This window comes from Psammomys obesus, unplaced genomic scaffold (assembly GCF_907164565.1).
Source record: "Psammomys obesus unplaced genomic scaffold, mPsaObe1.curated_primary_1811, whole genome shotgun sequence".
Lineage (NCBI taxonomy): Eukaryota > Metazoa > Chordata > Mammalia > Rodentia > Muridae > Psammomys > Psammomys obesus.
Window position 1 is genome coordinate 52,698,374 of NW_026591086.1, and position 15,946 is coordinate 52,714,319.

The window sequence follows — 15,946 nt, forward strand, 5'->3', positions numbered from 1 at the left end:
CCAAAAAGCAATGTCTCACTCTGCCATATCTCCTCTCCTCAAAGTCTACCTACAGATGTTCTCAGCTGGCCAAAGTCACAGCTCTCACCTGAGAGAGCAAAATATCACATGCCCTCTCATAAGCCAACCTGGACAAAACATCACATGCACAGCTTGAGGCAAAACATCCCAAGACCAACCTGAGTCCAGAGACTTCCATTTTATACCAAGAGGGATGATGCTTCTCAGTCAGCCTGTTTCTGCATGGCATGTGAAGCACTTACATAGTATCGTCAATAGTAGGATCTATGCCACTACTGGGCACATACTCAAAGAACCTAGCCCTCCCTGCTGGATCTGTAACCCTTTGTGTTTCTTCCTTGGGCACAGGGTGATCTTCCTGAGGCAGCCCTTGTATGACACCACAGCCTGCACACCCAGTAAATGCACACACCTCTGTCCTCTTTTCTGTTCTTTCAGTTCCCGCCATCATTTCTGTTAGCATGCATACATGCTTACATCCTTATCATCTCGAAAAGAAAGCTTCCCTGTGTCCATGTCTACATTTTATTTTCATTTATTAATCATCTCAATGAGCACTACTCCATTTTTTTCCAGGTGACCTAACAAAAGTGCCTTGAGTCTTTTTTTTTTTTTTTTAATTGACCTTTTATTCTTTACAGGAATCTCATGACCACACTCTGAAAACCCTAACTCAAGGACTGGCCACAATGACCACTTTTCCTTCCTCCATCACTATTGCTCCAGGACAAGGACTTTCTTCCTCCACCAACATTCAGAGACATTGCCAGGTATTACAAGATCCTTAATTACCTAAGTAAAATTTCTTCCACAGCCAAACCAGCTAGTTTCTGTCACTCACCCACTCTAGCCTTACTTGTATTCTTGAAACACAGCAGCCAAGCTTCTACTTCTTCACTTTATATTACTACCCTCTCTATGAAATGTCTTGCATCAGACAGATACATACTCTTCTTCATTCATATCACAATTCAATTTCATACCCTCAAATCCTATGTGGAACCTTTATTATATTGCCCTTTTAAATTTTTGTGTATGTCTATAATTTTTTTAAATAGGTAATTTTTCATAAATCTGTATGCCATTCTTGTCCAAGGGCCCTGCTAATCTTCTCCATATCATTTCAAATTTAGTATAAATGCCTCCATATACATAAAGGTAAGCAAGCTGGAACTTCTGCTGCACATACAAGGGTGTGTGATATTGTGAAGAAGAAAATATCTATATGCAAATAAATAGAATACAAAACATAAACTGAAAATGTATATAAGGAGTGGTCCAAATTCTGTGAAAGTGGAGAAGGAAGACATGCAGATTTTCAGCTGGCTAACTAAGGTCTTCAAAACTTTAAAAGAAAATTTCAGGTCTTCCAGTCTAACCACTGGAGACACCAGGCTAAAAGAGGAGAAGAATGTTTAAAAAATAAAAAGGTGAATTAAGGAAGATATGACACAAGCATATTTGTCTCTTTTCTGCTGGGACTGAAATTGAAGTTTTACTAATGAAAATCATGAAAAATTTTCAGTCTTGCTTATATTCAAAGCAAATGCAAGCAGTCAACTATTAGCCTTTAGTTATGACTGTCAGAAATAAACTCAGAAGGCAAATGTGCAATCTCATTGGGAAATCCTGATGATGACACATTTGTTTTTATATATTCTCCAACATTTATGCAAAATAACTCAAAGATGAATTTGACTGATGCTCTCTTTCCTGTGGACTAGAATGTTTTGGAGACTAAATTTCTCTATTGACTCCTCTATCTATAGTCTTGCAACAATTAGACACCTACCCATATTTAGTGAAATAAAGCTTTCATCACAACTGTACCTAATTCCTGAACTTTTTTTTTTTTTCAAGAAAGAGTTCTTCGTTGCCAGCATGTTATATGAAAATTGTAATCAGGCCGCAGTTTGATTCCTTATAACATGGTGCCATCTAGAGATTAAAGCGGATGCTGCTGCAAGCTGCATTATTCTGAGCCAGTCTCTCAACTGCAATATTTTATGGAGAATATGTTTAATAGGGCATTTGAAGTGTCCATTACAGTCTATCTATTTGGAGTGCATTTGAAATAAATTAATGACTGCTTAGGTCAATGCAAAGAGGCTTTCTCCAGGAGTTTCACAATATCCTATGACATCAAAAGAAGTTGCAATGCACTATAGGAATGCCAATTTAAGTTTTGTCAAAAGGCATATTCAAACTTCTACAAAGCAGCACGGCAGTTTTCTCGCAATATACAAAGCATTTGTAAAGGAGTTATGGCTGAGGCTCTGCACTTCCTAAGTATGTTGGTTCCCTGACACCTGCATAACAATGGCACACTAACTTCACAGCTCAGAATAACAGAAATGGCATTTCCCACAGTTCTGAACACAGAAATCTAAAGTCAAGACACCCAAAGGCTGAATTCTCTCCAAAGGCTCCAGATCAGACACTTCCTCTTTATCTCTCACAATTTCTGGTGACTTGAGCAGTCTTCCTCTTCCCTGGCTTTTGGCCATATCACCTTAATCGTTGCCTCTGTCCTTTCATCTCCTGTTCTGTGACTCACTGTGGCTGCCTGGTTCCAATCTGTCTGTGCTTTCTCTGGGTATCTGCCCTCTCTGGGTCTTTCCTCTGTTATCTTAGTAGGACTGTTGTTGGATTTAGGCTCTTCCTGGAGAATCTAAGATGACATCTTCTCTTGAAGACCTTTGACTACATCTGTGAATTCTCTTTTTTCCAAATAAGGTAACATCCGTTTGTTCCAGGGACTTAGTGTTGAGCTATTTTTAGATGGATACCACTCAACACTTCACAGTCAGGTATTTGTGGTACATTTACACAATGGAATACTACTCAGCAATTAAAAACAAGGAAATCATGAAATTTGCAGGCAAATGGTGGGAACTAGAAAAGATCATCCTGAGTGAAGTATCCCAGAAGCAGAAAGACTCACATAATGAGTATATACTCATTTATAAGTGGATATTAGACATATAATATGGGATTAACATACTAAAATCTGTACAACTAAAGAAGCTAAGCAAGAAGGAGGACCCTGGGTAAGATGATCAATAGTCACTCAGAAAGGCAAATGGGACAGACATTGGAAGAGGGAGAAAACAGGAAATAGGATAGGAGCCTACCACAGAAGCCTCTGAAAGACTCTACCCAGCTGGGTATCAAAGCAGATGCTGAGACTCATAGCCAAACTTTGGGAAGAGTGCAGGGAATCTTATGAAAGAAGGGAGAGATAAAAATACCTGGAGGGGACAGGAGCTCCACAAGGAGAGCAACAGAACCAAAAAATCTGGGCCCAGCAGTCTATTCTGAGACTGATACTCTAACCAAGGACCATGCATGGAGATAACCTAGAACCCCTGCACAGATGTAGTCCTTGGCAGCTCAGTATCCAAGTAGGTACCCTAGTAAGAGGAGCAAGAACTGTCACTGACATGAACTCAGTGGCTGGCTCTTGATCACCTCCCCCTGAGGAAAGAGCAGCCTTACCAGGCCACAGAGGAAGACAATGCAGCAAGTCCTGATGAGACCTGATAGGCTAGGGTCAGATGGAAGGGGAGGAGAACCTCCCCTATCAGTGGACTTAGAGAGGAGCATGGGAGGAGATGAGGGAGGGAGGGTGGTATTGGGAAGGAATGAGGGAGGGGCTACAGCTTGAATACAAAGTGAATAAACTATAATTAATATAAAAAAAAAAAAAGAAAAGTAAAGTTTTGACTTCATTAATTTCATCAAAAGGAAAGTTTATAGTCATAGGTGACTTGGTACAATTGATATTTGGGGCTAGAAAGTATACATTGCACTGACCATCTCATGTGTTTAGACAGCAGCATCTTGGCCTCTACCCATTGAGGGCCAACAGCAGTCCTTGTTGTTATGAGTACTGAAGATGTCTTACAAGTGCTGCTAGATAGCCCATGCTGGGCTGTGGGGTAAAGTTACCTTCAGTTAATAAAAATGATCCTGATTATCATAAGCAAAGATTCTAGATGAAATAATAGGAGGATGAAAAAGGGCAGAGTGGTTGAAGAAGTTTCATGGAGGAAATAAGTGAACTAGTGATTGCAGAAAAAGCTACCCTTGGTATTGAGAAAACTCTGACAGCCACAGATGCCAGCTTTTGAGAAGCTTTATTTTATGAACTTGTCCGCACCAAATGTCATTTTTTTGTTGAAGCCAGAACTTCATTAGAATGTGCTTGCCAAGCTCCCAGCCAGGCCTCGGGGCAGCTAGTACCCACAGCACTCAGCTGAATGAGTCAGTGAGGGTACAGTTTAGGGCAGAGTCAGACAGAAGGACATAATACAGAATATGAAAGTAATTGTTTTGCATTTTGGAGAAATGTTGAAGCAGCTTGTGTATTTAAATGAGTTAGGTAAAGAAGAATAAGACATGCTAGAAAATACGAGAGAGGTCAGAAACAGGAACAAGACAAACCGCCTAAGAAACTATTTGAATAGTCTTGTGAAGTACTGAGTTCAGGTGTCAAGGTGATGGCAATGGGAATTTTAAAGTGATTTCAGCAAGAAGAAGCAGAGGTCAGCTTCTCACTATTAAGCTTGGAGAGCAAGGGTGGGGGAGGCATGAAGAAAAACTTGTAGCAAGAATGACTGACACCAGGAAGTCAGCAGAGGAGTGAGGCTATGGGTCGCAGAGAAAGCTACATGTGCATTTCATGAAGCAGGAAGACAGAAAACTTTTGATCAATTTTAGGTCCTTCTTTTTAAAAGAAAAAGTGACGATGTGTTAGAAAGAACTGATTTAATTTGTAATTAAATTGAGCTGCTAGCTAGAAACTACTCCCATAGAAGTTCACAAAATTTTCAGGGTCACCGAAAAGGTCATTTTGAAAACTGAAAAAAAAAGGTTTTCTTCTCTCTCTCTCTCTCTCTCTCTCTCTCTGTCTCTCTAGGCAACTAGGCATTGTTTGACTTGCAAACTGCTGTCTTTCGTGGTGCAACAATGTTCACTCCAAACATACTTCAGACAGACAGATACTTTATCACTGCAAATGGTTTTGAGAAAAGAATTTGTCAAAAAAAGAAAATTAAGATTCTTTCAAGGTAGGTTTCTCTCATTGTTTCCAATATTTTAAGCAAACTGGTTATTAGTGACTTGAAAAGATAATTGTATAGCTATTTCAGTTTTCTTTTTTTTCTTTTTTTTTTTTTTGTCTTCCTTTTAATTTTCTATTTGATAATTCTTGGGCTGTCATCCTCTTAGTATTTTTGTTTTGTTTTTTTTTTTTTAAGGGCAGAATATTGCATGGCTAATTACAGAATGATTTCATTTCAAAAATAATCGTGAGGTAAAAGTTACTTAATAAAGAGGAGAAACAACTCGAACTCCAAACGTGCCTTACGGAAAATGGGTTTCATTGCAGAGCTGAGGTCACTGTTTCCTAGGAGCAGAGACGGTTCCAGATGCATCACTAGCCATCAGTTTTGTAACAGTATTATCTTAGGTTAAGGCAACCTTCCATTCAGCCTCCATATTTGCTTTGTAGAACTGAGAGTAGAGACTGCACTGCTAGTGCTTCCTGCTACCAGGTGTGGTGGTGCGGTGGTGCACGCCTTTAATCCTGAGGCCTTTAAGTCTAGAGGCAGAGGCAGAAAGATTTCCGAGTGTGAGGCCAGCTGGGGCTAAACCCTGTTTAAGTACAATACAAAACAAAACAAAATGACAATTTTTACTACAATCCTCCAGAAGAGTATGAACATGAATTTAATGAACCATGTCTCATAGATCTATACAATACATAGCTGATGGAGGGGCTCTGGGCGCGCTGCTGAAAGGAAAGGAGGCTGTCCTCCCACTGTCAGCAAGCCTCATCCAAAATATTGAAGCGTAGGAAAAAAAAAAAAGTCGGGGCAAGCATGGTCTAATGAGGTTCACAGTAATACTTGTCTAGCTTCTTTGTCTTTTAAGCCTTAGCTTGGATAAACTAAATAATTCAAAACAAACAAACAAACAAAAACTTTGCAGTGTGCTATAATGTTGTGTCTGGTCCCTGAAGAAAGTTCTTTTCCCTTGGCTGGGCATTTAGACGAAAGCTGCCTTTCTCTCAGGGGCTTGAAGAAAGTTTCTGCTTGCTAAAATGGGAGTGATTCTACTTATATCTGGCCAGGGGCACTTGTGGCCCTTCCACTGATATATAACTATGGTGAATGTTAATCTGTCAAGGTCAATGAAGGCCACAAGTCCCTGTTGACAAGCCCCACCCCAGCCCACAAGCCCCTTTCTCCCAGACAGCTTTGGCAGTTTATAGTAAACTTTTTCCTTTTCTAACCATGAAATGGCTATTTTGGTTTCTTTACTGGGCCCATTTTCAGGATCAGTGAAGTTGCCAGTCTCGATGGACTGTATCCATGATTAAAACTTTTATTTTGATGCTGAAAGAACTTCAAGTCAAACTAAACAGGAATAAAGCTTCGAAATTGTAATGTTATATAACTGTTAAAGATAATTAAGAAATGAAACTTGATACTCACCTTATAAATGATCAACTCCTTTAATGTGTTCAGAAATATATTTGTAGTTATGCTAAGAACTGACTCAAATCATTACAGAAATAAGTTTTATTAAACCTCCTGTATACGCTTTCAACATAAGCAACTAGAAACAGGCACATTTTGCTTATTTAGATATACTTATCTAAAGAAAGATAATCCTCAGACACTTCAGAGATCTGCAGAATATGGTATTTAAAGTGCTTAACAAAAAAAGATTTTTGTTATTGAGAGACACATCAGCTCCGGGCAGCGCCCCAACTCTCCTCCAAAGAAGACGATGGGCACAGAAGAACCTCCACCTGGAGCCGGCTTCAAATGTGGTAAAACTAGCCATTGGGTAAACTTCCATTTACGTCAACTGCTGGCAAGACACCCTCCAAACTGTGCGAAGGCAGGACACAGGGGAGCCCATTGCTTCACTCTACTAAGACAAAGTAGGCCAGTCCCTTCAAGTTCATGCTCCACAGAAAAGTCTGTCAAATCTTTCTGGGCCTTGTGGCTGAAAAAAGATGCCTCATGGGCCACAGAAAAGTCTTGGGTGATTATCCTGGTAGTCAATAAGTCTGTGACATTTTTAATACATTTCAGGAGCTGCTTGCTCTGCCATTCCTGTTTACTCAGGTAAAATTTATTCTTCTCAGATCTTTTGGGTTTGAAGACTAGACTAGTAAATGAATTATCAGTTTACCAACAGAAACAAAGGTTTCAGGTACCTTTTCAGTTCTCTTCATGTGTAAAAATCAGGCCTCAAGCTTCACTCTTCTTGAGGAAGACACAGTTTACCTCAGTACTAGACTCAGAAAACAGGTTTCAAAGTAACTTTTTTTTTTTTTTGCTTTTTTGTTTTTTTTTTTAATATTTTTTATTATTATTAATTACACTTTATTCATTTTGTATCCCCCCATAAGCCCCTCCCTCCTCCCCTCCCGATTCCACCCTTCCTCCCCTTTCTGCATGCATGCCCTTCCCAAGTCCACTGATAGGGGAGGTTCTCCTCTCCTTCTTTCTGATCTTTGACTATCAGTTCTCATCAGAAGTGGCTGCATTGTCATCTTCTGTGGCCTGGTAAGTCAAAGTAACTTTTTACTACTCCTTTATCTAAAGAAACTCCCTTTACAGTGACTTCTCCCAGTAATCAAACACCTGTGTCTCATGGTGAATAATTGGAGAGGAAAAAGTGTAAAGTTTATGTGAGGTCTGAGGATATAAACGATTAAATTGTGAGGACCTAAGAGCGTGTTTTAGGATTTTCACCCACCAGACCCAGAAGATTTACCTGCTTTCTGTCTTTGGTGCATTTTTCTTCCACTCCTGCATTGTAACGTGCTACAATAAATTTTATTATATGTGAAAATTAAAATCTTGATTTTAATTTTATTGATCATATCAGATTTATCTGTAATTAAAGTGTATATAATCTTAATATTTGTACCATATTGAAAAGCTAATCAAAACAGCCAATATACCACCAATCATAATAATATGAAACAAATTTGTATTGAGAATGCATCTCTTACATGAGAGAGATAGGACGAGGTGTTTTTTGTTTTTTTTTTTCTAATTACTCCATATTTCATGAGACATCATCAGTTCTACAGCAATTTTTGACTTAACAACCAGAACCACTTCAAAATCTGGCACAAATAAAGGCAGACTTTTGTCACTGAAGTACTGCTGACTTCTTCAACTGTCTCTGAGTTGTCAAAATCACAGAGCAGAGCTTGGATAATGGCTCAGCTGATCAAGCAGGACCCTTACAGGCACAAAGACCTGCTCAATCCTCAGACCCATGAAAGAAACATTGAGTGTCCTTGTGCACACTCATAACTCCAAATTCCAGTGCTGAGAAAGCAGGGACAAGCTCACTGGTCAGGCTGCCTAGCCAGCTGCATGAGTTCTAAACCAGTGAAAGACCCAGTCTTAAAAAAAAAAAAATGTCGATAGTACTGGAACATGAGGAATAATAGCCAAGACTTCTGGTCTCTATAGACATGCCTCGTGCATACACAATCATTTACACACTCATGCAGATGTGCCTGCACACACATGCATGTAAAATAACACACATGAACTCAAAAGCTTTTTTTAATTTTTTTAACTCTTTGAACTCTCTATCAAGTTATATTCCAACTTTGTTTAAACACACACATAGAAAACTTCCTGAAGTACTGAAGAATTTTGCCCAATCATTCTCATATTCAATTTCTGATAATAAAAATGGTCTTAAAAAAAAAAAAAACCTACTTGTAGGCTTAGATTTTTCACCAAACCTACTTTATTTAGGGCTCTTAAATACCTTTACCTCCCTTCCAAGTATCTCCCACCACCACCTTAGATAGGAGATTAGTAGTGAAAAGGGCCGTAGACCTCTTTTATCTACTTCCTGCTGATTAGGGTCAATGTATCTTTAGGGAAAGGTTATCAAACTCAGTCTTCTGGATACCAGAAGTCCAGTCCATAGGTTAACACCAAGCAGCAACAGGAATCAGTATGACAAGTCAGCAAAGGCCACAAGACTCCGTTGGATTGCCCCAGAAGTTCTCTGGAACGTTTCTCTCTGTGAAGTCAAGTGTCAAGGCGCAAAGATCAGCGAAGCAATGTTGATCCAAAAAACAAAACTGATTTCTTGCTATTTGTAGTACTTTATATACCTCCTCTCCTCAAAGTCCACCCATGGATATTCTCAGCTGGCCAAAGTCACACCCCTCTCAAGAGAGTGCTAACAGCAAACCATAACTCGTCCTCTTACAAGCCAGCGCCAGCAAAACGTCACATGCTCAGCTTGCAGCAAAACATCAAGTGACAAAACTGAGTCTACAAAGAAACCAGAAACTTCCACTTCAGCTACTGGTTTTTTGAGGAGTTTTGTTACTCTTACATAAAAATAACTTTTTAGCTAAAAAGGGCACAAAACATATTGGAAAAAACAGAGCTGTTGTTAAGTTCATCTTTCTCCATAAGTATTTTTTATAAATTACATGGTGAATAAACACTTCTGAATTATTGCAAAATTTACATGTGTTTTCATAAAACTAAGAGCTTGGCATTTAACTCATGTGACTTAGTTGAAAGAACTATCCTTATGATCTACTGAACCAATAAAATCAGTGTTTTCTTGTAAAAAAAACATTTAGAACATTTTATTTATATGTTTAAATAATGGGTGGGTCTTGCCAGCCACACTCTACAGCAGGTAGGGACATAACAGCATTTGTCACTGATGGCATATGTATGAGTATAGTATGTGTATGTGTGTGGGAACACAGGTATTTCAGGTGTGGATGTCAAAAGACAAGTCTCTGGAGTCAGTTCTTTCCTTCCACAATGTGTTCTAAGAATCAAATTCACATCATCAGATTAATTTGGCAAGTGCTTTTACTCACTGAAAAGTCATGCTGGCCTCAGAAAAATTATTCTGAATTTATATGCCCATATAAAGAAATCTGACTTATCAAGATAGCTTGCAATAATGTGCTGACTTTCTGTAGCTAAAATTTTGCTCTAAGTGAATTAAACAGCAAAGTTCAACTCAAGTCGTGGTAAGAGTTTTTACATTTAAAATTTGAGGGATAATTAAACATACAAATCAAATTTATAACTAAAGCTCTTAATTTAGTTTAACATTATCATTCAATGGTCTTAGGTTATTTATAGGAAATGAAGTTTTATATTCTTAAAATTATACCTGGCAAGCAACATGAAAAAAAGTGATAATTGCAATTCGCTGAAAAATAAATCTTCATAATTAAACTCAAAGAGCTAAATAAATATGAAGGTTTTCAAGAAGTCAGTGTTTCAGAAATATTCCTCAGTTGTGAACTCAAGAGATGTTTCCTCATGGACTATTTATTACTTGAAAGAAAAAAAAATAACAAGAGAAAAACTATTAAATGTTCTCATCCTCTTACTGCATAATTTTTTTTGCATGTAAGAATCACAGTGTTTTCATGTGAGGTTTCTCCAGACCCTCCCATGCCCTCACCTCTCCACTCCCACCTCCCCCACAGGGTGACAGTTCTTTGTGAGACAGAAGGTTTGAGTTTTATGGCGATCTCCCTGGATACTGTGCCTGCAAGCTTGACACTACAGTTTGATATGGGCCAGGGAAGGGCTTGGTATGCTTCTGTGCAGGGAAAGAGGTTTTGACTGTCAATTCAGACAGGTTTTCAGAAAGACTAATTTTAGGAGAGAACACCGTATCTGATAGCCCAGAAGTTCATTCCCATAGCTTATGCATCTGTATACGGCTTTCCTCTATCGCCTGTCAGAACTCTGGTATCAAGCAAGAATAAAGCCAATTCTAGACTGAGGTAAAGCTAAGTGTTCTGAAGGCCAGGTTTAAAACATGATGAGACATTTGTTGCCTATTAGAAAAGAAAGTGTGCTTGTGTATGTAGAAAACATGTTCTGTTTGTTGGCTGTTTGGTTGATTTCTGAGGCCCCTTCTCCCTCTGTTGCCAAGCCTATCTCCCAACAAATTCCTGCCTCCACTTTCCAGCTACTTCCTCACAAATGTGCTGCTACCATGGCCAGCTCAGGGATCTCAGACTGTGGATCAAAATATATGACTTTAAAGTCTAATTCTAAACAAATGTAACATGGTGTCACTACAAGACAGTGCTGACTGCTGCTGACTTGACCCCAGCTCCTGCTTTCTCCCATTAATAGCTTTGTTGTAGTTCTCTAGTTGAATGTCTGCTTCGAGACATAAAAGCAAGTGATGATAACGTCATACCTGGAAAGTTCATCCCAGTCATTATACAGACACATCATAGATTCTCTAGGTCAACTCAATATAACTAGAGCTAATAAATATTCACAGCAAATATTGATTGCTGTCCTTTAGAAAATTTATTCACAGGTTGAGTATTCATTTAGAGAATGTCCATATTAGGACATATACTAGGCCCTCCCAAGACACCAATAAAAATTACAAAACTCTCTCATTGGTAAATACAGCTTGGAAATAAATGACAGTGATGTAAATTGGTGTGTCTTATTAATTAGGAGGGTGCTTCAAAGCAGGAAAATATAGAAAGAAACCATTGATTATCCCAACTAAAATAGTTTGTGCGTTAATAGTTTATTGTTTTTTAAATTCTCCTTCTCTGAAAATGTGTGTATTTGGATCACTAACAATATTAGATTATGAACACTAAACATTTCTGTACGATGTTTTCACAAAGAAAAATGACAGCAAGGAGAAACAGTTCCTACTAATTTTCACAATGTTAACATATTTTTCTGACATATATTTCAGAAGATAAGAAAATCAACATTGTATTTTCAACAGAAACTTGACATTTCCAAAACAGTGACATATGAATGCAGTTTTATAAGTTTTCTTTTAATCAAATCATACTAATAAAAAAAAATGGCAAGGCATGTAAAATGTCCTTTGACTTTCTAGAGGCAGCCCTCAGAACTAGCAAGTCAAGGCGAGAGAAGAAATAATCTTATTTTTTATTTTCACAGGTCACTGCTCACCTCTGTTATATGAAGCTAGATTAGGGAAGAGACAGCTTAGAATCAGAGATTCTCCTTATCATAGGGTGGGTATCTCCAGGAATCCCCAGGTACTAGTTGAGCAGGTTTCTTATCAGGAAGGGATGAGCCTATAATCTTCTCTGAGGGCTATGTGATGCCCTTCAGAGGTCTTAGGGGTCTGGTAGAGAGGGCATTCCCTGAGGAAGAGAAGCCACCATTGTAGACTGAGCGCAGAGGCTATCCAGAAATGTCAGACTTTGACCATAGGGAGCAGAGTCCCACACAGAGTGATATGAACATTTCTAACTCATTCTTTTTCATTTCCTTTATGAATGAGAGTAAGAATTTTTTGGTGTGCTTATTTTACCTTTCTACGTCTTTCTTAGTGAAGAATCTGTTAAATCTCACATTCATTAAATTTTTAATCATTTTCTTGGTGTGCTTTAATAGTTCGCAAAATAATCTGCATAAATATCTTCATCAAACAAGTTGTTTTAAAATATTTCTTTCAACCTGTGGCTCACCTCTGCAATCTTTCACAGTATCTTCTAAAGAGCATGAGACCTTAACCTTGAGGAAGCCCAATTTGCCCTGTTTTAGTTGTAATTATACTTTTCTATCATAGCTGAAACCTATTTGTGAAGAACATGATGTTTTGACCATGTTTATAGAACCAGCCATAGTATTCCTACAGTGGAGCAAACTAAGATCCAATTAGAAAACATTGCTTATCCCAAAGTTATCACAACACTACTAAAACTATGAGCATATCTTGCCTCTTGGGTCAGAAGAGGTCATAATAAGTACCCTATGAGAGTACTTACTGTTATATTTTGCTAAATAGTCATGTCGTTAAAAAGCCTTATAAATATTTATCATTGTATCGCTTGGTTTTATGCTGCTTTCAGCCTTGGTCAGAAAATAAGTGGGTAGAAGCTAATGAAACTAGTAAGCAGATAATACAGAGATTAATAACTTATCAAAGTGCTGAGAATAACTGACTGTCAGTTTTCAATGTCATAAATGGATCATCTACATCAATGTCCCCCTACATAAGGCTCAAGAGAGAATGGGAAAGATTTAAGAGCTTGAGGATGAGGAGTAGAACTATGAAATGATTTCTACTGGACATGACATGGATGATGTACACAAGAACTCACATCAGCCGTAATTAAGTGCACAAGACCTAAACAAGATCAAACCAGTCAGGGGACTAGAGGTGGGTTCTGGAGGTCGCACCCTTGGCTGAGTAACTATTGAAGGCTAATGGCTGCTGGGGGAAGGAGAGTCACTTTTTTGGGGGGAACTGTGGCCAATGGTAAATTGCTCAAGCCCTAGGAGATAACCCACATTCATGAGCATGTAGGCTGTGCTAATTATGCTCTGTGGGTTTCGAAAACGAGGACACAAAGTTGAGAGGGAAATGTCTTGGGTGATCCTAGAGGAAGCTGGAAGAGAGTGGGAGTGCCACAGGATGATTTCATCAAAACATTTTATATAAGGTATGAAAGTTTAAAGAATAAATAAAAATAATGTATTTCTTAAAAAGAACAAAAGGATTTCCTCTTATGTTTCAGGTTTTATATTGAAATCAATGATAAAGTTTGAATTCAGTTTGAGATAGTACAAAGTATTTATTTTACTTTTTAAAACAATTTAGCATCAGAATATGTATTTATTATAGAACATATATTTATTACAGAATACATATTGTTACAGAATATATATTTGTTACAGTCCCATTTTTAAAAATAGTCTATCCTTTCTCCATTAAATTAATTTTACATCTGTTTTAGAGTATTAATTTCCACTAGTGGTTTTATTTCTGCTTTCTTAATCATGCAATAATTTTTCTTACAGGACCACATAAATTTGATAGAAGTAAATTACAGTTCTATATTACCTGAAAATCTTGCAATAAAAATTAGCCAGTGGTCACACCCTAAAAATATAAATGCCAAAAGTATAAGATGATATTAATATATAAGATTAAGTAAAACTGAATCTCAAAACAACATTTCATTTTGTTAGGTTTATAATCTTTCATTTAAATATCCTAGATTTGTAATGTCTACCACTAAAGTTCATTCTAAACAAACAAACAAACAAAAAGAAGTCACTTACTTGCCTGAAGACACTACCAATATGCAAATATCATGATGATATTTATGTTTCATTCCTGTGTCTACCATTATATATACATTCACTTCTGTGTTGGAGAAGAAGATAATTGTATTCTTTCAATTGAGTGTCTGAAAAATAGTATCCAAAACTACAGGAATATCATAAGACATAAAAAGGAAGTGACAATCAAAATATTGTCCTTCAGTTGGCAAGCTTGATAGATACTTCTAATCCTAAAAACTGAGCAGTCATTTAGAAGTAGCCATTGGACTCCAGCATAATTTTGCAGTGCCTTTGCTCTTGATTTTTCTGCGGTTTTTGTTTTGGTTTCTAATTCCTGCTATTGCAACAGTTTCCTGGAGATTATTCTCTGTACCCCAGAGAATCCTGTTCCCCAGGATTTGGGGAACACTTCAGAAGGAGCGGCAGAGTAAATGGAACAGCTGAAGGAAGGGCCAGAAGGGGTATGGAGTGTAGGCTTCTGGGAATCACATGGCTTTTGCACTCAGAACCTCAGCAACTGTGATTTTCTGCACAAGTCTGGGTGTGTCACTGCCTTGTCACAAAAGGGGAGGGGCTTATGAGAGGAACCTTAGTGGCAGACATTACAAATCCAGGACACTTAAAAGAAAGATTAAAAACCTAACAAAATAAAATGTTTTGTGATTCAATTTTACTTAATCTTACACTTTGGTATCAGCTTATACTTTTGGCATTTAGATTCATAGGGTGTGAGCACTGGTTAATTTTTATTGCAAGATCCTCAGTTTATGTAGAACTATAATTAAGTATATCAAATTTATGTGGTCCTGAAAGAAAAATGATTGTGTAATCAAGAAAGCAGAAATAAAACCATTAGTAGCAATTAACTATATATAAACCCATTGGGGGATTTACATACAATTAACAATTGATGCAGCAAGGGGGAGATGGTTTCTTCAGTGGTGAAGTCCATGCTGAAAGTGCCTGTGCTCTTGTAAACAAACTCGCCCATTCCCTTGTAAAGGTCTCTCCCTCTTTCTCTCTCTCTCTCTCTCTATCTCTCTCTCTCTCTCCATCTCTTTTGCCCTCTTGCTCTCTCTCTCTCTCACACACACATGCAGAAGCAAAAGTGAAAGTGTGAGCAGATTTGGGAACTGAAAGGACTAGCAGGTATGGAGGATAATGGGAGAACATGTTTGAGAGACAGTGTGTAAATGTGTAAAAATGTCTTAATGAAACCATTGTCAGTTATTGTTAAAATACACTAATAAAAGCATCAAAAGAAGAAATAAAATAAAAATTCCTGTCTACATTAAGTTACATTTTGTTTAAATAGTTTCTTCTGTGTAATTTTCAAAGCTAATGAAAGCTTTAAAAATAGTAAAAATTCTAACGAAAGTCGTATTTGTTTTAAATATATAGTTTCTTCTGTGTGATCGTCAGAGTAATTTTATTTTCTGTGCCTGGGGGGAATGAAAACCAGTTATTCTTGTAACAGGAAACCTGGAGAAGCACCCAGCTAGCCACATAGTCACTTGCTGCTTCCTCTTGCTGTCTCTGAATCATCCTCAGGTACAAACACTCCTCTTCAGCAATGATTCAGGGCTCATCTGCTGTCTGCCACTCCACACTCTAGCACACATGAATTATCTTCCTAGAGTGATCAAACCACTTCTAAGATCACACAGAGTCTGCATTTGTTAGAAGTGCCAATGTTTTGTCAAGCTGATTTGAATAAATACAAAGTTTGCACAACTAGAAAGTCATCAGATTCTTTGCACATCACCAAAATAAAACACTGTTTCATTTGG

At 37.8% G+C, this 15,946-nt stretch overlaps 1 non-coding gene across 1 annotated transcript; it reads right to left on the bottom strand.

Moving 5' to 3' along the window:
• Positions 1-1,071: 1,071 nt before the first annotated feature.
• LOC129679052 (U6 spliceosomal RNA) lies at positions 1,072-1,175 on the bottom strand. The gene has a single exon (XR_008720483.1). It is a non-coding gene; the product is annotated as a U6 spliceosomal RNA (small nuclear RNA).
• Positions 1,176-15,946: the final 14,771 nt, after the last annotated feature.